We start from the raw sequence: 21,984 nt of genomic DNA on the forward strand, positions 1-21,984 counted from the left end.
ATGTTTTATTTTGGTAGTAAACTGTGTTGCAATCTCAACAACACGAGGGAAAATTAGAAGTATTCTCAGTGTTGCAATTAAATTTGCTGCAGGTTAACTTCTCTTGCCATGAGGGCGCGCTGGCAGTGGCATAACGTGAACATGGCGGCCTGCAAGAAAACAGCTGATTCCATGGCTAGTTCCTGTTTTTTCGCGTGTCGTCTAAAATCAAGGTACTTTGCGGATGTCTTAAGTGCGCAGAAAAATCTGATTGAAGGCAGTGAATGCTACGGGCCTGCCGAGATCAACTTACAAGCAGCGCTCGGCTCGAAAATCGACGAAGACAACTTTAGTCTGTGTTCTCGGTCGGCGCCTATCGATCGCCGAGTGACGTGTGGTTCTGTTTATTTTCTTTAGAAAATACCAGAAAACCATGAATCATCACATAGAAGCAACTGCCGACAGACAGGTGCAGCTGCTGATAGCTTGCAATCTCGGTGCGGGAAATGAGAGCCGACACGGCCTGCCTCTGTGGCAGCACTCTTCTGCCTCGTAACCAAGTGTTGCCGCCCACATCGGGCTAAGCACTTGATGTTCCGTTTGTATTTTTGTAGCTCCGTTCGGTTTATGTTCAGTTGTTGCCGTAGTTTCTTTTTTTTTCCTGTGCAAGATGCAGAAATTGTGATGTTTATGCTCCACTTTGTTTAGAGAGAAAGGAAGCACTTGACTTGATAACTTTGCTATTGTCACCGAGGAGAGAACGAGCTTGTTCCATTAACGTTATTTACTGATCATGTAGTAGATCCAGGGTCAACCAGGAAATAAGTAGTTTGCTTGTATAGAGGCTAATTGCAACTGGGCAGAAAGTTGAGCAAGTTTGTTCATGTTTGCTGGTACACAGCGCTTGAATTGCATATGATCCAGGGCAGTGAGGTAGGTAGGACAGGGCAGTGATGTGTAATATTGTATTTTGCTCAGCAGGCGGAGTGATGTTGGTATAATTGGGTTTGGTGAGGGCAGTGTTTGAAGGGCTTTAAATACTTTGCATAGCTTCTAACATGCACTTCCCTTCAGGTCGGAAGACCACTTGTTTTTTTTTTTTTTTTAAATTATGGTCCATCATATCTGAGACACCCTGTGTACAGGCCACTCCAGTTTGAAAGGGAACAGCCAGTTGAAAATGACTAGGACATTAAATACCTAGGCGAAAAGTAGCTTGAAAGCAGTTGCACTTATCACACATATTATATGATAGCACAAGGAGCTTGTCCGGCCATTCGGCATTGTCACCGTCTCGTGTCATCATGGACAAGACTTCATAGCCCTGTGTTACGCAAACCAAGCTAGGTGTCAGTTATGGGGCAATAACCGAGTGCTCAAAATTTCCCACAATGGAGCTGCCTGTATATTCATAAAGCTGTAGAGCATTTCCAGTAACGGTGTTGCATGATTTGTGATTGTAAACTAACCTCTAATCACACACCATCTCCTTGATGATGTGTCTGTGATGTTTACACATCTTTGTCTATCAGTGAAGATGTTCTAGTCATTCAGCAGTCATTGTAGCCACTGCACCTTACAATCTTTATTATGCATTGTTGTACAGCAGTTTCCTTGCAGTAGGTACAGCTTTTAGCACAGAGCGAAACCCCTAGCCACACACCATTACGCTAAAAGCTTAGCTTTGGTATTTACACTACTTATATGTGCCAAAATGTTTTGTAGTCCGGAAAATGCATCATGTACACTGTACTATGCCATATTTATTGTACAGGTAGCCTCTGTATGAAAGAAAACATGCACTTTGAACTCAATTTTTCAGATTTTTTTTTCTTAACTGCACTCAGAAATGCCATACGGTAATTGTACATCAAGGTAAAGTATGCTTGTATGTACACTGCCTTTTCTGCAATAGAAACACTCGTGTCAAATGCTGTGCCTAAAAAAATAAACGTGCTTACTGAATGTATGATGCAATAAAAAACAGCTTTTTGATTCCAACAAGCATCACAAATATTTCATGCCTTATTCCAGCACTACACGTTTGGTTCATGCATGTTCGTCACACAGGTAATGACCACAGGCACTCCACCAAGCTGGAAGGAGACAGCAGAGAAGGGGCAGGTGGGCTGACATAAGCATTGACAAAAGCGAGTTCAAAATGATGCTTTTCAGAAATTGGGCGAGCTGCTTCAACACCTTTTCCGTCTTCAGGAAGAGACTGTGCAACACGCTGCTGAGGGACTGGAAGATATACTAGCAAACACACTGAAAATGAAGTGGCAGCCGGTGGGGGCACTTGTTTGTCACTGCTGGCTTCTCGCTGCACACAGGTTGGCCAAGGGCACAACCACATCACACAATTGCTCACACACTTGCAGATGTGTGTTGTGCAATGACACAAGGAAATGACAGTGGCAACAGGGGAAGAGTGCCTGATATGACTCTCTATGCCAGCATGGTGAGTCGTCTCTGGACGCTAGATTTTCCATCGCAACTGCCGCTACACCATCCCTCGGTACGCCTTCCTCTGGAGACGGGTCGTCCTAGAGAGGCCAAAAGTACAGCACCGTATGCTCTTCTCAGGAGGCAGGTGAGGAGGGATCCTGTCTGTACGAGGCAGCCACCATTTAGAGGTGGCCCGTTGTTATCTGGGTCAGAGGTAGTGTCGCCTGCACCCTCTGCTGATATGGGCACATCCAAACAGAGGCTGTGAAGTGCAGCACGTGCGGTGATGATGCGCACTGTCCACTTCCACTGGCACTGGTGCATCCGGTGTCCTTGAAAGCAACGGAAGCAGCTCTTCGGCACACCAATACAGCGCTCAGCCACAAATTGTGTGAAAGCATGTGGCGTGTTGTACAGGCCTTCTGCTGAGTCAGGTCTGTAATGTCATGCAACTGGTGCAGGCAGCCATGGCTCCAGTGGGTAGACATAGTCTCCTGCATAACAAAAAATGATGCAGCTAAGCATGTCCTTTCTCAGTGATCTCAACAGCATTACAGGACACTCTGCTATACAGTAGAAAACTCACGCCAAGTAGCCCACATCCAGGCTTTGCTGAATATGACATTCAAGAGCATACATACATGCAGGATTTAGATGTATAAGTGAGCACTACTGTAAGGTCAGTCTTTTACCACCATATTCATATAAATGATGCACTATGATTGCCTACAAAACACAAGCGCTGTCAGGTGCATTTTGCTTTGGTTTCTTCAACAGGAAAGGCTATGCATTTCAACAATGTAATATGTGTCCTGTGTTTCTGCTGCAATTATATTTAACAAAAGGAAAGGGTGGCAATACACTGTACCATACTGTAAAGTGTCTGCATTTGTGTAACTGTCCAGACTGATTCTTGTAGCTTTAGCAGATCCGGCCAAATGCATAGTGCTGGAGCTCAATAGATGTGACTGAGTTCCCCCGACGGGTGACACGGCTATTTTACTGCTTACCCAGAAAAAAAATCACCGTCGTCCAGCAGGCCTTCCTCCGCCTCGGAATGCCGCCAGACAAACGCGTCGCGGAAGGATCCGGGTCAGCGCGAGTCCACGGCCAGGATGCACATGTTCGCGCCACAGATCTGAGAAAAAACAAGCACAGCCCGTACTCACTCTCGCTGCCCAGGCCCGCACTTGTAGCTCATGCACTTGTAGCACTTGAACTCATGCGGTCAAAAACAGTGGCCGAGGTATACTCACTATTACGTCCGCAGCGCAGAACCGCTTGCGGCTCGTTCGCAGCACTGCCCCCAGACTCCTTGATAGTGATGAGTGCCCAATCGACACACCCGACGACGCCGGAGATGCTGCCGCGGCGAACGTTTAGGCAAAGGACGCCCTCCTTCGCCGCCGCCTTCCCCTCGGGTCTCCTCGGAAAGCGAACACCCCCCTTCTGTTACCCAACGTTGACATTGGTCTCCGCTGCCCGCCGCAAAGGCTTGTTCACAGTCGGTTGGGCTGCGCCGACGTTTTCTTCATTTCCAACGGCGCCTTGAAACCCACCGGAGGCGAAGAAGCGCAGCGCGCACAGCACTGCCGCTCCACTGACAGCGCACTCACCCGCGCACCTCCCAGTTCAACGGCGAGTTCGTCGCACAGACACTGCGCAGTCTCCTCGAAATAACTCTCCCGCGCGTCAAAGTCGTCTTCATGCACCCTCCGACACCGTTGCTCGCGCGGTCACCCGCGTATACGACGATGTAAACAGCCGCCATTTTCTGTCTCAAACGTGTTGATACTACTTTTTCCAGTCTCAAAAAATCGTCTCAATCTGCCCGCATAATTAGATGGCCAACGTCACCACTTCTGCGCCATTTACGACGTCAGTCAGTGACGAAAAAATTCAAAATGGCCGCCGACCAATAGGAGAGAGCCAAATGATATACTTTTAGAGACAATTTCGATTGAGACTGATCCGTAATCGCGCCCCTGGTGGTACTTCCGGAGCGGACCTAAAAGCATCAAGGTCTATGGCGGGGCGGAGTCCTCGAGAGCCAGCCTCCAAGAGATCCAGGCGTACGTCGACGAGGTGTTCCGCTTCTTCGGAGACCTGGAGGAAACCACGGGCACCAGATTCATCCACAGCGGGGTCTCTCGCAAGACGGTGGACTCGAGCAGCAGCGTGTCCGGCAGCCAGAAGCACGAGGCGGCTACATTCGATGTGTTGGCGGTGCGGACGGCACGGACGCAGGCGACCACCACGGCGTGCCAGGCGGCGACTGGGGCTATGACCGACCCGCTTGCCACGTTGACCAGCGCGGCCACTGTCAGGTGCAGTCACCTCGCACTGTTCGAGAATGGCGAGAAGGTTGGTCTGCGAAAGACAGAAACGGCGTTTAGACGACTGGGTGGAGAGCACAACATATTCTATTATGTAGATGAGGTGAACGCAAGCCACAACCGCGTGAAGAGTGCACGTAGAACGTACCTTAACATCTGGCCGCTCACTTTTTGGCTGCCAGGCTTGAAGCATGAAGCAGTGGTTCCACTGTGGCTGTTGCAACTCGAAGCTGTAGGCGTGATGCGGCTTCATAGGGGAAGGGCAGACAGCAAGAGCTCCCAGAAGAACGCTGGCGTTCCGCGCTCGGGTACCACCGTGGGCTCGTGCGTCGTACCAGGTTTCAAGAACGACTCCGCGGCTGTGGCAAGGGCCGACGTTGTCTCCGAGTGCAGCCGGTGGCTCCAGTAATAGTTCAGCAGAGCGCTGGAACATCGTCGAGTTGCACCGAGATGAGGACAGCGAGGCCTCCGTTCGCCGGTGTCTTCTTGCAGTGCAGCAGCAGTGACGTGGCTCTTGGGGCTCGAAAACGGACTGCGTTCAACGCAAGAATGTTCATTTGAGCCATTGAATAGGGGCCCACCCTTGCTGAAAGAAGACTCTAGTCGCCGGCGCAAGCACGAAGACGACGGAGCCTTCGATCCGCGAATCCCTTTGGAAATCAATAAATGTTTTCACTCACTCACTCACTCAACGCAAGATGTTCGACGCGTGACTAGCGCTGAGCGTGATTCGATGGCAGGTACGCCGCGTGACACGTGCGGTGGCTACACCTGATTGGTCAAAACGTCGGAAGCGGATGTGAAGGTTCGTATGTAACGAAAAGAGTCGAAGAAACCGGATGGTGACGTCAAACCATAGAGCCGGGGGCGGGGAGGAAAGCGCCGTTTTTTTGATGGAAATAAAGGTTGTTTCAATCAATCAATCAATCAATCAATCAATCAATCAATCAATCAATCAATCAATCAATCAGGAAAAATTTAGAGCAGAGGCCGTCATGCATGCAGGAAGGAAAGCTCAGGAGAGGCCCTCGCTATCCGAGCTGCACGCCAAAAAGTTTGTCACGCGTTTTCGCAAGGACTCCTGGGAGTCTTTAGCCGACGGCGGCGCAGCCAAGAGTAACGCTGCACGCCGCGGCGTCGTGTGAGATAATAGGACCATTTTTTTACCTACACTGGCTACACTAGTGTAGCTAGTGTAGCATTGTTTCACTTTTTTTTGCCAGTGTAGAAAAAGTGTAGCACCGCCCATCTCCACGGACGCATTTGTTTTATGCGTAGTGTAGCACGAGGACTACACTTTCTACACCGGTTTTTTTGGAGGTGTAGGCTAGCAGACGAAAAAAGAAGGAGCGCGTTTGAAACGATAAATTAGAAAATTGGTTTTTGGTAAAATGAAATGGCGCAATATGTGTCTCACATATCAGCGGACACCTGAACCGCGCCGTAAGGGAAGGGATAATGGAGGGAGTGAAAGAAGAAAGGAAGTAACAGGTCCCGTAGTGAAGGGCTCCGGAATAATTTCGATCACGTGGGGATCTTGAATGTGCAACGCCATTTTTTGACTAAATGCCGCGAGCGGTTGCTGTGCAGCCTCGCGGCTGGGATGATCGTCCGCCTGGACGACGGCAGCTTTATGGCGGTGCACCCACGATACGAAGACAGTTGCAACCTCACCTTCTACGAAGATAAAAATTGCTTACAGGACTGAAAGTGCGAATTTTAGTGCGCTGAACGCTACTTCGCGTTTAGGTAATCCGCGTTCGTTCGGTTGGTATCGGCGCTCAGTGACCCACGTGAAAAATATATTTTGCGTACATGGTCGTGTATACGTATCCATGTATGATAGTGCGAAGCTCCCGAAGCTTACAGTATCGTTTTTCACGCCTGTGAGTTAATATGGCGGCGCCTCAAGTGGTCGGTCAGGCCGCTGTCTGAGAGCGGAGGGACAGTCATCGAAAGTCGCACCCTATATGCCGCGGAACGCCGGTTTCAACGCGGCGCAGAACGCTGTTTCCCTAGTCACGAAATATGGATGGATGTTTTGTATTTCGCGCGAGGAACTCGTCGTTGGCCCTTCATCCGACGAACTTACTGTGCAAGTAGCGACCGCTGCAGAGCAGACGATACAAGTTTGTGTGTTGCGGTCCATTCGGGGAGAAACAAAAATGACCTTTGCATTTCTCTACCGACCCGCCGCGGTGGCTCAGTGGTTAGGGCGCCTGTCTACTGCTCCGGAGTTCCCGGGTTCGAACCCGACCACGGCGGCTGCGTTTTTATGGAGGAAAAACGCTAAGGCGCCCGTGTGCTGTGCAATGTCAGTGCTTGTTAAATGTCGCCATGAGTTCGAAATTTTTCCAGAGCCCTCCACTACGGCACCTCTTTTTTTCTTTCTTCCCTCCTTTATCCCTTCCCTTACGGCGCGGTTCAGGTGTCCAACGATATATGAGACAGATACTGCGCCATTTCCTTCCCCAAAAGCAAAAACCAATTATTATTATTATTATTATAATTTCTCTACCGTAATGAACACAACGCGAAAACGTTTTGCAGTATATATTTCTTCAATTCATCTTATAATAAATTATGATCACTCAAAAATTCACAGGTTGCCGTCTGTCCTCGAGGAAAACGGCGCTCCGTATCACGCTAATGGCTGACGCTCGTGCAGACGAGTGCAGCGCCTCACGCCATAGCGTTAGCCCCGCCTCCACAGGCCTACACGAGCTTGCACGAAGTGTAGGTTAAAAATATTAATGAGTTAGCTGAGCTAATCCCAGATGTACAAAGCGAAAATATGTCGTCGTTTATTGTGTTCATTGACGTTGGCGTTAACAATGTTCTAGAAGGCGAAAACTTTGAGCAAAGGAAGGGAGCATAACTGGCTCACTGGATATGCGGATGCCTCATTCGTGCTTTGATACATGTGGCGCTGGTGAGAGAGATGTGGCCTGAATGCATTAGCGCTGACAGCGTTGTGGCTGAGATGCGATACTGCAGCAAGAGCTAGGCCGCAGCGTTCATTTGGTGATCAATCTCTCGCAATCAAGTATTAACTGCATTCAACCTCCCAGGGTCCCAGGGAGGGCGCGCTGCCTATTCAGTGTGAGGAACGCAATCAAAGCAGGCATTTGCAGTTGCTGTTTTTAAAGCGAAATGTTTAATGGCCGCGAACTTGCGATTTCGCCGTGGCGGTGCTCCGAGGAGACACATGACGTCACAACTCGCCTCTCCGCGGATATTTCTCACTCCATCGCTCCCTAGTCACTACTGCGCATACGCCACCAGTAGCACCGAGCCACAGGTGTTCCGCCTCTGCACCTTTCCTCGAAATTTAACTTTCAATTTTCAGTTTTCTCTTTCTTCTTTCCCTCCCTCATTTATCCCTTCCTTTACGACGCGGTTTGGGTGTTCACTGAGATATGTGAGACGGCTACTGTGCCATTTCCTTTCCTCAAAATACAATCTAAACAAGTGAGCCGACATCGTTCATAGAGTTCTTTGGCGTTGACAACTTTGCAAAGACCGTTCATTTTCACGAAAGGAAAGGCGCACAACCGGCTCTGTGGATCAGTGGAGACCTCATTCTCGCTTTCATGTACAGTACTCACGGATTGAAATAGGACATTCGGAGCGCGTGGCCGTCGCTTCATGGAGCGCCGCCAGTAGATGCTCATAGAACCAAGGTCGTGCATTGTGGTATGGCGCGAGGGGGAGAACATCTACAAAGCAGAATTGTTCCTTCCAGTAGCCAACGAGCCGGACTGTGGTTTACCACATGCCTGCGTGGCACTGCAAGGCTTGCGCTCAGAATGTCCTATTTCAATCCGTGAGTACTGTACGTGGCGTTGGTGTCCGCATGAAAATTGAAATTTTGGGGAAAAGAAATGGCGCAGTATCTGTGTCACATATCGGAGTACACCTGAGTCGGGCCGTAAGGGAAGGTATAAAGGAGGGAAGAAAGAAACAAAGAGGTGCCGTAGAGGACGGTTCCGGAATAATTGCGACCACCTGGGGATCTTCAACGTGCTCTGACAACGCACAGCGCACGGGCGCCTTAGCGTTTCGCACTCATCAAAATGCAGCCGCCGCGGCTGGGTTCGGAGTTCCCGGGTCAGGCCTTGGTGATAATCGAGTTGCATTCGGCGAAGGGGCTTATCGCAACTGCGGTAAGCGCGGGAAGGAACTTTCATTTGTTGTGGTAGCGCACCATGGTACGTAGTGTCTTTCATGGCTTTTGTCTGCTTCGTTTTGCGACGGCGGATGTATGCGCCCCTGGGACCCTTGCAGGTTACACTTGGCAAAATATGGTGTTATACTTACATCGGGTTCGTCATAGTCTCGTGTTAATCGCAGGGGTAGAATGTTAACCTCACTACATAAAGTGAAGGGACAAATTTTTTGTTCAGACAAACTGTGTATATATACACACCCTCTGCCACTTTACAGAAGGAAAGAAAACCAAATATAGCGTACACTTCGAAGAGTATGCTTGTTTTTGTTCTTGTTTTTTCTCATAGAAACTGTTACACATGATGCCACTGAAATAGAACTTGTTGCTCTGTGCCATGTGTCATGTTTCATTCGTTTTCTTTAAACTGTGTGTCTAGGATCAAGGTGTGTATTTAATGATGCTTCCGAACCAACTGTCCCCTTTAATGCAGTGTATAGTACTGCTTTTAAACTTTAGCTGCCTTTGCTAAGCAGCGCCCGGAAAAGGTTGTCTCCCGATCGTGAAAAAAAAAAAAAAATTAAGCCAATGTTTAACACGGCAAAACGTAAGTAGGTGCGGAAAAAAATTTCCAACTTGGAACGTCGTGGTCTGGCCCCTCAAGCCGCCGCGGCCGGTCGAAGCTGGTTTCAGAACGATAACTCTACTTTATGCATTAATCTACTTGATACGAGGCCTTATTTGCCAACAATCATTCCTGAACATACGTGGCTAACGGGTTAATTTCGAACGCGAACAGTCTTGTGCGCGACTGTTTCTGCAATGACAGGGTTATTAGGTATTCTGATATTATATTTTTTATTAACGTAAAGAAGGGTATAGGTGATATGATGATGTAATGCGAATTCTATTTCATTATGATTCGTTTAACGTGACAGCGTTACGGATACTGTGTTGCAGAAAACCGGGGTCATCGTCTTCCGTGAGCGAACAACCCACTAAAAATCCTCAGAGGAGGAATCTAGGAGGCAGGTGAACCACATAGATCACATGACCTTGCGACATTATCACAACTAGCCACCATGGCAGTTGGCAGTTAAATTAATGATTGGCGCGAGGGATTGAAAATGGCCAATTCCAATAATACGGGGCTTAAATGCATTATTGGTATCGCGTCATATCCTTACGGTGGAGCTGAAGTGTCCCCCATTTTTTGTGCGAACGCACTACTCCACAAGGTCGAACCCAGCCCCGGAAATTGTGGCTTGTATGACCTTGAGGTTGATCTTGGAAAACCTGCAGAAATAAAATAAATAATGCCGTGCCTGGGTGTCGAACCCGCGGCGGTCCACACAGTACGACTTCGATTTTCATTGCACGACAGCATTGTGCTATCGCCGCAGTGAACCGCACCCCCTGTTGTACCCTAACGCGCTATCGCTCAGAGAAATGCACGTCGTCGTCTAGGGGACGTTCACTTGGTAGGAAAATTTAAAGGAAATTGTTTTCGAGGAGAATGTAAGGCAATGTCTTGGCAAGAGTCAAGAGAATTCGAAGCACATGTTAAGACAATGTGTTGGCAATAGTCAAGAGAATTCGAAACCAAATGTTTTCGTACGTCCTACTCGATTTAATGGCTTTAAAGGTGGGATTTTTTTCCACTGCGTTATTGCTGCAGGGCACCGCTATTGCTCAAATCGATCAGTCAAATTAGCGAATGATAAGAATCGATTAATATTCAACGGAAATTATTTTATCACAGTGACACTACATTGATTCTGCGTCTTCTGTTCACTACCCTACAAACCAGAAGTCGTGGTTAATCGCCCCGAAAAGGCGATGTCACTGTTCTCGTTTTCGACCTTTGCTGACAAAAAACAATTCATATTTGAAGTACGACACGGAAAATGAAATTTATGAGGACGAGAAAAGACACAAGGAAACAGCTTGATCAGTTACAACTGAAGCAACATTGACTGGCCACGTCTTCAATCACGTTTTGTGCGAAGCAGCATGACGAATTGATAACCCCTCGGTCTTGCTTACCTGATATTTTAGTTTTTATCATTCACCCGTCCAGAATTGCCTTTATGCCCGATGTCACTGATTAAAAGCCTTTTAGACAAATTAAATATGAACATTGCTTTCGAGGAAATGAAAGGCGCAGTAACTGTCTGACTTATCGGTGGACAACTCAGCCGCGCCGTGAGGGAAGGGAGGAAGGTGGGAGTGAAAGCAGAAAGAGATACTGTAGTGTAAGACATCGAAACGCGGCCACGGTCACTTGAGTTTTTACAGAAAACGCTATGCCTTTATGTCTTTTCTCGTCCTCATAAAATTAATTTACGATGTTCTACTTCAACTATGAGTATTTATTTCTTATCGTGTGTAAATGTCGAAGGCGAGAACAGAGACTTTGAATTTCCCGCCCACTGTTTCCTCGGAGCGATTAACCGCGACTTGTGGTCTCACTTTGTCTTCCAAAAGATGCCTTGCAATGTAAATCAGGTCATACTTCTTGCTTCATTCCACCACATCTGAAAGAAGTGCGTTTTCAGTGGGTACCTGGCCATTACGGCATTGATGCTAATGTAATGGCAGATTTTTAGTAAACTCTACCCTTTTCGGACTTGTGGTACGATTAATTCCTGACACTGTTCATTTGACAATAGCCCTAGGCGGTTCCTGCAACTTCACTCCTTGAGTCATGAGCCTCTCCTTGCTACAGCGGATATTCAACATTTGGCATTTCCTTAGAGTGTCCGCTTATGCAGTTCAAGGCAATGCGAGGCACCTATGACCCTCTTGCTGTGCAGAATACCCCGATTGAATCTCTATTTGTGCCGATCAAGTGATCACGTGCTTTATCTCTTTCTCTGCTCCTGTCGGTGGTTTGCTTCTCTGCGTATAGAGTTCATTAGTGGATTCCCTTCGCTCGATTAGAACCTCCCTCTTTATATTCCGGTCCTTTTCTCGTCTGGGGCAAACGCCAGATGATATGTCCTAAAACCAGTGCTCGATTATCTTCATAATTTTATGATTGCGTCAGGGAGATACCTTTATTAGTTACGATTGCCTGAATTTAATCTACGTCAATCTTAACTGTTCCTAATGTTTGAATGTGCAAGGCACCCTGGCCAATCCCCCATTGTGCGTGTGTGCCATTCCTCCAGAGGCCAACAACAACAACGCGGCGGCCGCGTTTGCATGGAGGCGAAGCGCGAAAGGCTCCCGCTTGCTTCAAAGCGCCCGTCGACCACCTTCCGCCCCGCTTCCACGCCGGTCAATTTCAAACACCAGACAGCGGTCTCTCCCTTGTAACCGGTGTATTCCTTGAAACCCTCGAGGAAAGACTGTTTGGGCTACACAATGGTATCACCGTGACAAACAAGGGCCAGCTCATCTCAAAATTACAAAAGAAATCGCGATGCTTGGCGGGCTGACTCCGGAGGGAGTCCTCTGTGGCGTCTCTATATTGAATCAAATGTGGCGCCCATCTGCGTCGTGAAAATCGCCGATAGCTGCAAAGGCGCTACACGGACGCATCCCCACCAGCAGACATATTGCTCATCTAACGCAAAACCCCAGCAACCAAAATAGCCGCCGCGGTGGCTCAGTTGTTATGGCGCTCGGCTGCTGACCCGAAAGACGCGGGTTCAATCCCGACTGCGGCGGTCGAATTTCGATGGAGGCGAAATTCTAGAGGCCCGGGTGCTGTGCGATGACAGTGCACGATAAAGAACCCCAGCTGGTGGAAATCTCCGGAGTCCTTCACTACGGTGTCCCTCATAGCCTGAGTCGCTTTGGGACGTTAGACACTCATAAATCATAAACCAACAACCAAACTAACCAAGGAGGGTAATCCATACCATAAAGGCACGCTGTGGACAAAGAAAACTTGGCCTGCATCATTAGGGTCACCATTACCATCTTGAGCCAGACTCTGCCCTCTGCACGGTAAACGCCTTTCCCATATCCGTCCATTTAACCCGCGCCTGTGCCTGCGGCGGCCCTTCTGCCCTCGCGAACTTCCTAACCTCATCCGTCCCCTGCTGCGCTTCTCTTCCCTTGGAGTACAGTCTTTTACCCTAAGCACCATCGGTTATCTTGAATTCGCAATACATGCCCTGCCCAAGCTCATTTCTTCCTCTTGATTTCGACTAGGATGTCATTAACCCGCCTTTGTTCCCTGACCCACTCTGTTCTCTTCCTATCTCTTGACGTTACACCTATAATTTCCCTTTTCAATGCTCGCTGCGTTGTGAATTTATGTTGAACCCCTTTCGTTCGTCTCCACGTTCCTGCCTCATAGGTGAGTACAGGAAAGATATAATTGCTATATACTTCTCTCCTGAGTGATATTGATAAACTGGCATTCATGATCTGAGAGTACCTGCCAAATTCACTTCACTACAGCCTAATTTTTGTAGTTATTTCATTGTTGTGCTCCGGATCTGCGGTATCTACCTGCCCTAAATAGACATATTCCCTTACAACTTCCAGCGCCTCGCTAGATATTCTAAAATGCTTTTGATTTCAGGGACTGCTCAACTTTATTTTTCTGCATTACGATTTTTCGACGCACCGTTTTGTTTTCACTGAAGAGCTCATTGATCATGTTTTGCAATTCACCCCTGGGATGAATAGGAAGGCAATGCCATCAGCGAGTCGCCGATTACTAAGGTATTCTCCATTTGCCCTTATCCCCAACTGTTCGCAATGCAGGTCTGTGAATACCTCGTGTAAACAGGTGGTAGATATCTCGCTGCCTGGCACCTTTCCTTATTGGGATTTTATTACTTTTTTATGGAGGGTTATGGTGGCTGTGCAGACCTATAGATATCTTTCAGAATTTTTATACGAGGCCCACCTACACCCTGATTTAGTAATGCCAGCATGACGGCCAATTGCTTTGCTGAGTCAATTGTTTCCTTGTAATCTATGAAGGCTGCATATAGGGGTTGGTTAAATTCTACGCATTTCTCTGTCACCTGATTGATGGTGTGGACGTGGTCTATTGTCGAGTAGCCTGTACGAAAGCCAGCCTGGTGTCTCGGTTGATTGAAGTTTAACGTTGCCGTGATTCTATTGGCGATTATCTTACCAAGTACCTCGCAGCCAACGGACAGAAAGCTGATCGGTCTGTAAGTTTTCAACTTCTTGTTGTCCCTTTTCTTATGGATTAAAATAATATTAGCGCTCTTTCAAGATACGGGTACGCTCGAGGTCATGAGGCACTGCTTATTAAGGGTGACCAATTTTTCTAGCGTAACCTGCGTCCCGTCTGGCACCAGGGTAGCCAAATATTTTTCTGCTGAGGGAATGCATCGTCGGCTTTGGCACCAGGATCAGGCCAAACCTCGGGCCTGGTTATACAATTCCATCAAAAGGCGAATTTTTTTATATATCCGGCGGAGAACTGCGTGGCACCGGGATTCGATCCACGGTCATCTTGTATGCGAGGCTGATGCTCTAACTTTACGATATCATTCCTCATTCTTGATTTGCCGTTTAACTTTGCTTAAAAGGATGTCATTAACTCTCGTTTGTCAGCTGACCCACTTGCTCTTTTCCTGTCCCTTAACGAGTACCGCCTTCTAATCACAGAGACACCGCACTCTGTGAAAACTGGGCTTTCGTAAGTTAGCAAAGGCCACAAAACGAAATGCATGCGTCGCCATGCATCCCCGGTCGATTTCCAGAGTAAAATGCGTGCTGAGACTGGGGAGCGCTACAGTCAAGTCAAGGGGACAACACCTCTAAGAACACCACGAGACACGAGCACTCGTATCTCGTGGTGTTCTTATGTGGTGTTGTCCCCTTGTCTTGATTGTAGTGCTCCCCAGTCTCAGTATGTACAACCAACTATCCCCTACAAAGCTTTAAAATGCGTGCGTCGACACCGAATTTCGGGCGTGGATCCCAGCGGCTACGATACACCACCATTCCCTTCAAAACTGTGGCGACGCGCCCTTTCGGTAAGGATGTCATGAAATTGAGGATTTTCGACTCAAGTTTCTTAGCAGGGCGTCTGGAGCGCTCTCCTAGGCGTTGCGCGAATAATCTGCTCTCTTGCTTGGCATGGCTCCGTCTGGGCACTTGGCTCTGCCTTTCCGAGTGCCGCAGCTGAGCCGTTAAAAAAAAAGAATGCCCACAAAACGGGGTAAATAACTTCGAAAGGTGTGGCGCACGCAAAGGCGATTGATTGAGACAAATTACGAGCCAGCACTCAGCTTGCTGGCGCGAAGGCAGCGTTGTTATGCAAAGTTCAGCTGCGTGCTACCGACGCGTCGAGCTTAACGCAATGTTCTTGCAGCATAAAAGAAAAGAAAAGAAAACTTTGATTGTATAATTGAATTACGCTATGTCAAGTCCAATCGAATTCCTGCAATAAGAGGACCGACCATGAATTTCTGTTGCAATTAAATTGCAATCATTTATTGGAATAGTCTTCCTGATAACATTGTTCACATCTCAGATCATGTTATTTTCAAAGAAAAAATAAGTAGCATTTTCTTCTGAAGTGTGTTCTGTAGTGCGTTTTTCAATTTAGTTTTTCAATTTAGTTCTATTTTCTGGTTGGTTGCTTGTTCTTTGTATAACGATGTTAAAATAACCATGTTCTACTTGCTTCTTTTTCCCACCCCAGTTATGTAACCCCCCCTCACATAATACTCCAGTCGGAGCCCGTGAGGTATTTGAATAAATAAATAAATACTTTTTTTTTCTTTCTCATTGTGTACTGCTTTCTGTATTTGCGCGCTTCTTGGTTTGATGAAAAAAAATAACTATGTTCCAGAAACACAGGAACTGCCAGCGGTTAATTACTAAGTGCTACGACACCGTTCGTTTCACTCTTCCTGTTGTCCCAATAACATGAAGTAGATCTTTTCCCGAGATTTTGCTTGAGAACTCTGACAGGGTGAAAGCGCAGGATTCATGCATCATTAGGTGTACTGTTAAATTGACTATATATTCCAGCACAGTAAAATTACATCTCAAAACCAATTGTATTACTAATCGTTTTCTGCTATCACAGGTTAATACGCTTTTCACTTACAATTGCAATTCACCTCAAGTGACAGCTAGTTATGAATAGTGGGTGAATATATTCACTCCAAAGGCATTTCTTGCAAAGCAGCAACGACAGTGCCTTCCTTTCGGCGTCACAAACTTTTCTTCGTGAAAGCAGGCAGATCGTATCGGAAGTCGAGATGGCGGCTTCCCTCTTGCTTCTTGTTCGTCTTTCTCAGAGTCTTTGGCTTGTAAAGCTCTCGATGTTTCAGAATGCTTATCGCCTTGTGGTTTCGGCAACTCGATGGTTGGTAGCGATGCGAATGAAGCGCAGAGTCGTCAGGCGCATTGGAGACTACTAGTGCACACATACAAAATGCTCCGTAGTTCTCGAGTGTACCTTTGTCTCGTCCTTCATGCGCTTTATTCAAATCATCCAACACTAACTATACAGCCAAACCACAAATGTTAATAGTGGCACACTTTCCCCATTAAAGGGCCACAGAAAGGAGTGTTTGAGCTTGGCTTTAAAATGATTGCACTATGTAGAGTATAGGCTACCGAGCGCTCATGCCGCGTACGAGACCTCAAAAGCGAGCGGGAAATTTACAATGCATTTTTAAAAATTCCGGCTTTCGCACATCACGGCGAGGAGCGGTGCCGGGCTTTTGCACGAAAACCTGGCAGACGACCTCACGCCTTGCAAACGACGTCAACAGCCGAGGGTAATCATTGGTTCACAGCGCCAAATTCTTTCAGACGTCACGCGCTACCACGGCAGCGGTTACTCCCCGCGCCCCGTAGCCGGCGGAGGTAGAGGAGGGGCCGAGTGAGTGGGGCCGGCGGATGAGCGCTGCCGCCGTTTTGGCGTGCGAGATAAGAGGGAAAGGCGCGAAGACGCCGAAGTTCAAATTCTGTCTGCATATAACTCAGCTTCCACAAAACGCATTAGAATTCTTGCTGGGAAATAATTATGAACCGACGTTGTTTAACATCCCAGACATATCGCACCTTATTGAGACCCCTTTCCTGGGTCCCTTTAAGGACAACCTCTTGCAATTCAGTGACGGTTTTTTTTCTGGACAAATTCTGTATTTCTTTACAGAACAGTACTCCAGTAAATATCATCAATACATTGCAGAGAAAAACACGCAGTTTAGAACATTGAGTCAAGACATCTGAGCAAGAATTTCAGAAACTTCCACGTAATTCCCACGTTATGACCGTAAAAAGATAAATATTCTATGAAGCGGAAGCAACAACTAATGTCCAGATACTGTGAAATTGTGAACGATGCCATGCCCACGAGGTCGATCATGGGTCGAGGTTCTCATGAGGGCGAAAATGTTTTTCTCCTTGAAAAGCAGGCGGCGAGGTCTACCTTCAGCCTCAAGTACATAGTCACACCAGCGGGGTGGATGAGCGCAGAAGCCGCGAGCGCACGTTGGGTCTCCAGAGCTCGAACGCCAGTGCTTGCCTCATCTTAGGTATTCTGGCTCATTACTCATTCGATCTGAAGACGATGAAGATCGGCCCATCACTGGCGTTCCACCTCCTTCCCCTGTGCGGCGTCCTGTAGCCACTCCGCTGGCGACTCTGACGTCATGCTAGCAGTCGACTGAGGCCGTATACGACAGGGCATGTGGTACGACGCCACGGAGGCCAGGTGGTACCAGCGCCGCAGCCCTACCAGCAGCAATTTCTATGGCGAGGTGGAGTCTTCGAGAGCCAGCCTCTAAGAGAACTGGGCGTAGGTCGACGAGGTGTTCCGCTTCTTCGGGGTACTGTTGGCAACAGTCGGCACAAGGTAGACCGACGGCGAGGTCACTCGCAAGACAGAGGCAGAGAAGGACCACGACGAGGACCGCGGGCGCAGACGAGGACCACGACGTGCTTGGCGTCGACTGCGGTTAAGACCGACCCACTGCACACGTTGATCAGCGCGATCACCGTTGCTGTCAGGTGTAGGCACCGCACACTGATAGAGAATTGCGAGACGGTTGGTCTGTGCAAAGCCGCGACTATGTTTCGGAGACTGGAGGAAGAACACAACGTTTTCCACCGCGCCGATGAGATGAACTCTCCTCACAGCCGGACAGAGTGCATGTAGTACCTCCATTGACAAGTGGCCGCTCTCTCCCTGGCTGCCAAGCTTGAAGCATGAAGGAGGGCATGCACTGGGGCTGTGGCTGCTGCAACTCGAACCTGTTGGGACGCAGCAGCCTCATTGGGACAGGGCACACGACAGCTTTTTCCCGTAGAACTGGGGTGTTCCGCGCTTGTGTAACACCGTAGGCTCGTGCGCCGCACCAGGCTTTGTGAAATGCTCCGCAGCAGTGCCAAGGGACGACGTGGTCGTCTCTGAGCGTCGCCGGTGCCGTCAGTATTGGTTCAGCATTGCGCTGGAGCATCGTCGCGTTGCACCCAGGTGGGGACAGCGATGCGCTACCTTGGCTGGTGTCTTCGAGCAGTTCAGCAGCAATGACGTGGCTCTTGGGGCTCGAAAACTGTTTTGCGGCCAGCCCGACACGTTCGTCGCGTCACCAGCGCCGAACGCAACTTGAAGAAGGGCATGCCACGTGACGCGCGAGGGTGGAACGAGCTCCCTTCATCGTTCTCTTTGTCGTGAGTATATCGAACGGGGCCCAGATATCGACTGATGCGCTCTTTGTGGGCAGGAGATTGCTCGATTTTGAGAAGAGGACTTTTTATACCGTGAAACGGAATAAGGGACATTATTCGCGATAAATGTTGGTGTAATCTTTCGCTTCGTGACGTCACCAATAGAAAAGAAGTAGAAGAGAAAGAGGAATAATAATAATAATAATCAGCAGTAGGGAGAAAAAAGCGAATATCTCAAATTGTTCTGGTGCGGTCCATCACCTCATTTGTGGACATCGTCTTGCCATATTAGTGCAATGCCAAATTAATGTGTTCATTATTGTTCAATACTATGTTACAAGACTACTTGATGACCTTCCGCTCACATGCTTCAATTGCGTCTGATGCCTTGGTGTGTCAAGAAACACACATCATAGGCATTTACGCCTAATCTTTTTACTGGTCTTCTTCTCTCGGTCTTCAAGATTTCACGCCTATTTATTTGGCCGAGTTTCTAGCCGTGGATCTTGCACAACACATGGTGCCCAACTCTTTTTCCGCGGTAATAATAATTAGTCTCATTATGCTTATGCACTTCCCTGTCCGCGCCTACTGACTCGCAGCCCTTTCGAATACTAAAATTTTTGATCCCTCTGTGTGTCCAATAAATTCGGTTTGTTTGCGTTCCTGGGCACAGGGGCCTTCATTTAAATGAATCAGTTCATGGTTTAGCGAAAGCAGCCCTGAGTGGTTCGATCGTTGACCCTCTTCCAAACTGTGTGTTCATTAGGGCGGGACGGCTTCGTACGTATGCATTTAAGGAGAGGATTTGGCGCATCAGCGCTTACTTCCTTGGACGATTTACCGCACCTCATGTTCCCCTGGAGGAGTAAAGCTTGGTGATCTGGCAAACTTGAAGTTTTCTTCACGCTACTACGTTGCTGTGTGCGGCAATTAAATTTTTACTTCTACTGGCCGAGTCTTGCGATCTCCCCATTGTTTCCGTATTGTGGTCTGCGGAAACAGCAGAACACTTTCTTCAATATTGTCTTCGCTACGCGTCGCTAAGGAGGCCACTGCTAGAAGTTCAACTACAGAAATTCAGTATGCGCCTTTCTTTTGCGGTTGTTCTATCCATTGGCGCTTCCATGCTTGGACATTCCAATGGGAATGTTTGCAGTACCGTTCAAAATTTTCTTCTAGAATCAGAACGCCTACCTCGAAAGCTTTCGTAATGTCCCTTTTGCCCTTTATTTTGGTATTTCTTTTGGTATTCGAAAATGTTTCTTTTTATCTTGTTTCTTTCTTTTGCTCACTCCCTCGCATAAATTTAAGCTTGCTAGGCCCCCTTGCCAGCCTCAACCACTTCTGCCACAGAAACTGAGTTCTCCAAATTTTTTCTAGATCATCCCATGTTTGCCTAATGCAGTTTGCAATAGAGGTAGTCGCCGGCTGGTTATGGCCAATCCCCTTTGTAGGTATGTGCCTTTTAAGAGGCCAACAACAGCAACAACAGTATCAGGACTAAAATTTGCGGTTGGTCCCCCTACTCCGACAGTCTGTTGGATCTTGCAGCCGCTCTTGCCCTTTGGCTAGCTGTGCTGATCTTTCGATTCCTAGATGGACAGCATTTCCTCGCGTCGCTCGATCGTCGGTTGTTCTATCCTTTCTACTTCCGTGCTGTCTTGGGAGGCTCACACCGTGCAGAATAGGCCCGCCTCTGTGCCACAGTGTGTCTCACAATGCGAGAAGCGTCGGCAACGGGAAGGTCCAAAAGTTAGGCTTCGCGGTCAAACCAAATTTCAGCGTCGCTGTGAAGCTGCACCGGTGCTAGAGGGAAGCATTCGAACCAGCAGACACATTGCTCATGTAACTGAAAAACCTCGCCCAATATTAACCAGGTCTGGTGAGCAGATACTAAGCTTAGATCCATGTGACAGCTCGGCGCTGAATTAGCCTCGTTGATCCATAGCTTAAATTACACTGAAGGCAAATATATGTTGGCCTGTAGCAGTACGGTGCCGCGTTCTGATCGAAAACAGACCACTCTTTGAGAAAACTAAGCTTTTGTAAGCTAGGAATGACCAAAACTTGGAAGATATACTTAAGCACCCCCTTAAGGGTATGACGCCATAGCGTAATGGGTTAACTCCTATATATGACGAAGGTCATTCTGTACTTTACATTCATAGATCTCTGGGAGTCCTGATACCCCTCGTAATGCAGTAGTGCAGCGGGAAAGCGACGCGCCGCTGCCCTGCGATGGCAGGTGCTCCCAGCGGTGGGCCTTGTGCGACCCCAGGTTGCTCTTCCTGATGGACCAATCTTTAATTTTAATGCCAACTGCCACTATGGGCAGTTTGCTCACTATCCAGTTGGCAGGTTGGGATGACGTCCCAAGGTCACGTGACATAGGTGGTTCACAAGCCTCGTAGGTTGCTCCCAGGGCTCCACCTGCCAGAGTAGTGCCCCGATTTTTCGCCCCGGAACGCCGACAACGCAAACACGTCATTTTCTGGTCAACCGGGCACATAACGCTGTCGCGTTACCATGTGAGCGTGGTCACCGGCTTGTACTTGCGGATCTCCGATGCTAGCAACGCCTCCATTCGGTTCAATTTTCTCGCCGATGAATGCGTCTTTTACTGCTGGAGTGTAGTAAGCACGTAGTGACACGTTTGAGCGGTCAAAACAGCGAATAAACGCAGACAGGTGAAGAAGTTGAGACATAATGTGTACTTTTTTTATCTCTGATACACGATTCGTGCCTGGTTTTCACGGCAATTTTCCCGTTCAACGCGGATAGTAATCACTAGTGCATTGATACGGCTGAACTACGCTTCGAATCTCCATTTGGTAATTTTTCAGCCTTAGGCAGTATCCTTTGGCTCATTTACCACACCTCCTAAAGCGTTTTTTGAATGCATGTGGCAACTAGAATTGGATCTAGCGACTCCTAAAAAGCGAAGCGCACCTTCCGAGTAATCGCTGAAGCGTAGTGCGCCCTCCAGTGCTGGTGACTAGGCGGCGGTGGAGGCATCGAGGCACCCAGTTCTCGACTCAGTCGCTGAGCGAGCTGCTGATGACGATGTTTTGCCAGAAGCGAGGGTGGGGGGAAAAGCCTGCTCCTCGTGCAAGTCTGCCATCACGGTGCTGGGGTGCCTGACAACTGCAATGTGCGCAGGCCAGTTACCTCTTCAAGTGCTCGACGCAGGCAAACCACTGGAACGTGGACACAAAATACGAAAGAGGAGCGCAAGACGTAATTGGCTCGTTTGATCTTTCCAAGGATCTCCGCCGCTCATTTACGCCGTTTCGAGCACTTGTTTTTAACGAAAATGGCGCCTTTACGGGTGAAGTAAAGGATAATGATGAACAAAGAAAATTACGAACCATGCATGGGTCCTTATTTTTCTTTTGATGCGCTCCGCAATTATCA

General features: G+C 48.2%; 1 protein-coding gene and 1 long non-coding RNA gene across 2 annotated transcripts in view; both read right to left on the reverse strand.

The window, feature by feature from the left end:
- Positions 1–1,381: 1,381 nt before the first annotated feature.
- On the reverse strand, positions 1,382–4,417 carry LOC144114165 (uncharacterized). Its single transcript, XR_013310967.1, has 3 exons — positions 3,684–4,417; positions 3,438–3,565; positions 1,382–2,921 (listed from the first exon to the last, which is right to left on the reverse strand). It is a non-coding gene; the product is annotated as an uncharacterized LOC144114165 (long non-coding RNA).
- A 566-nt stretch (positions 4,418–4,983) lies between these two features.
- The window catches only part of LOC144114153 (uncharacterized), a 104,128-nt gene continuing 87,127 nt past the window's right edge, over positions 4,984–21,984 (reverse strand). Inside the window, exon 4 of the transcript XR_013310961.1 lies at positions 4,984–5,295. The gene's annotated coding sequence lies outside the window, so the exon portion shown is untranslated. The remainder of the gene's footprint in view (positions 5,296–21,984) is intronic.

Source organism: Amblyomma americanum, chromosome 1, assembly GCF_052857255.1.
Source record: "Amblyomma americanum isolate KBUSLIRL-KWMA chromosome 1, ASM5285725v1, whole genome shotgun sequence".
Lineage (NCBI taxonomy): Eukaryota > Metazoa > Arthropoda > Arachnida > Ixodida > Ixodidae > Amblyomma > Amblyomma americanum.